Genomic DNA, 2269 nt, shown 5'->3' with positions numbered 1-2269 from the left:
GAGAAGAGTGAGACGGTGAAAGCCTAGCTTTGGATGGAGTTCTTGCCAGTCTATGTACTGTGTAGGTTCAGGGCACCTGATCTGGAAGTAGTTCCTGCCAGCTCAGATAATGGCTAAGGTTAAGGTCTTTGTTCCCAGTGTGAAATCTTTTGACCCCAGAGAGCAGCTGGTGACAAGGTGCTGGCTATGGAAGGCTAGGGAACCAACACTGGACATTCTGATGGTCTGAGGAGGTAGAGTTCTTTCTCCTCCAAACATGAGAGTGGTGCACCCAAAACCCAAAACACAGTAGTGTGGCTCCAACTTCTTGCAGGGCAGGGACTGTACAGGGTATGGGTGATGGTGAGACTGGCCATGCTTCTGACCAGTGTGGGGAAAAAGGGAGAGTTATACCTTTCTTGTCAACAGTCACTGGTGTATAATTGTGGTGTCAGGTCACTGTCTCAATTGATGTTGCTTGCAAAAGTTTAATATGGCTGTGCCACGTCAGTACAGGTAACATATTACCCATCTGTTTTCTCATTCACTGCTTTTGTCATCTTCTTTTCCTAATCAATATTTTGAGTAGCCATCTTGAGAGTTTTTGGGCAATTGTCATTATACTGAGCTGGAGGCACAGGATGCTGCTAGAGATTGACAGCAAGGGGGTGAAGCTTTCTCTTGTTCTTCATACCCACCTGGTAGTTAGTGACATGGCCAGTCCCTGCCCTTGCAATCCCAGTAGCCAATGGCAACCTCTTCTGTGCAGCCTCTACTCTGTCTGGTATTGGGCACCAGGCATGCCACCCATGCATCTGGGAGCATGTGAACCCACTCTACACAAACAGTGAACAGAGAACTTTGTTCACACTTCCAGTCTTCATCACAAACACCAGGAAACAGGCAGTGAGTGCCTAAGAACACAACAACATACAATCAGTAATTAAATATAAATATAACAACACCAAAATGTCTCAGAGGAAACAGACAATTTCAGTTTACGTGAAGAAACAAGACAGAGTGCCTCCAAGAAGTGGCCAAAATACAAAGTAAGAAACTATAATACCATTGAAGCACTGCCATTTTTGCTGCTTACATGGGGAGCAAGAGGCCAAGAGAGTTGGAGATGCTATCTGCTTCTAACCACCATGCAGAACTTGCTTGAGTCACCATGCTATGGATGATCGGGAGGATTTTATATACCAAGCAAACCTGGTGGAACAGGCTGAGCAATATGACAAAATGGTGGAATCAATGAAGAAAGTAGCTGGAATGGATGTGAAGTTGACAGTTGAAGAAAGAAACCTCCTATTGATTGCATATAAAAATGTGATTGGAGCTAGAAGAGTGTCCTGGATAATAATCAGCAGCATTGAGCAGAAAGAAGACAAACTAAAAATGATACAGGAATATTGGCAAATGGTTGAGACCAAACTAAAGTTAATCTGTTGTGACATTCTGGATATACTGGACAAAAACCTTATTCTAGCAGCTAACACTGGTGAGACCAATGTTTTCTATTATAAACTGAGAGGCAACTATCACAGGTATCTGGCTGAATTGCCACAGGGAATAGCCTAGTGGCATATAAAGCTGATAGTGACACTGCAATGTCAGAACTTCTACTAATACATCCCATTTGCTTAGGTCTTGCTCTCAATTTTTCTGTATTCTACTTTGAAATTCTTAATTCCCCTGACCATGCTTATAGGTTGGCAAGAGCAGCTTTTGATGATGAAATTGCAGAACTAGATGCTCTGGATGAAGAAAATGATAAGGATGCTACACTTTCCATGCAGTTGTTAGGTGATAATCTGACACTATGTAATGCAGATATGCAGGGTAATAGTGAAGAGCAGAATAAAGAAGTGCTGCAGAATGCAAAAGATGAAAATCAGTGAGACATAAAAGCCAACATGAGAAACCATCTCTGACCACTCCACTCTTCCCCATTCCACCCCTTGGAAATTTCCTCCACTGACACTGAGAACCACAAAATCTGACTTTTACATGTGGTCTCAGAATTTAGGTGCCTGCACTGTTGGGTTTTTTGTTTTGTTTTGTTATACTGTTTAGTTTTTTAAAGTATTTTCAAAAGTGAATTTCTGGACTTCCAGTATGGTGGCAGAAGAGCAGAGTCAGGTAAGAAAGTCTCCATGAGGGAGGGGGTGAAAACCCAGAGATGGTACTCTCACGGAATAGCACTAAAGCTATGGATCTAGCATAAGGGTCAGGGCATCAGTTTCCCGCAACTGCCAGTGAAAAATGACAGTATAAAGGAAAATATTTC

The 2269-nt window shown here is 42.6% G+C and overlaps 1 pseudogene; it reads left to right on the top strand.

Annotated features, from left to right (window-relative positions):
• Positions 1–1155: 1155 nt before the first annotated feature.
• LOC102833277 lies at positions 1156–1880 on the top strand (annotated as a pseudogene).
• Positions 1881–2269: the final 389 nt, after the last annotated feature.

Source organism: Chrysochloris asiatica, unplaced genomic scaffold (assembly GCF_000296735.1).
Source record: "Chrysochloris asiatica unplaced genomic scaffold, ChrAsi1.0 scaffold00062, whole genome shotgun sequence".
NCBI classification, from domain to species: Eukaryota; Metazoa; Chordata; class Mammalia; order Afrosoricida; family Chrysochloridae; genus Chrysochloris; species Chrysochloris asiatica.
This window is presented reverse-complemented; position numbering and strand designations above follow the sequence as displayed.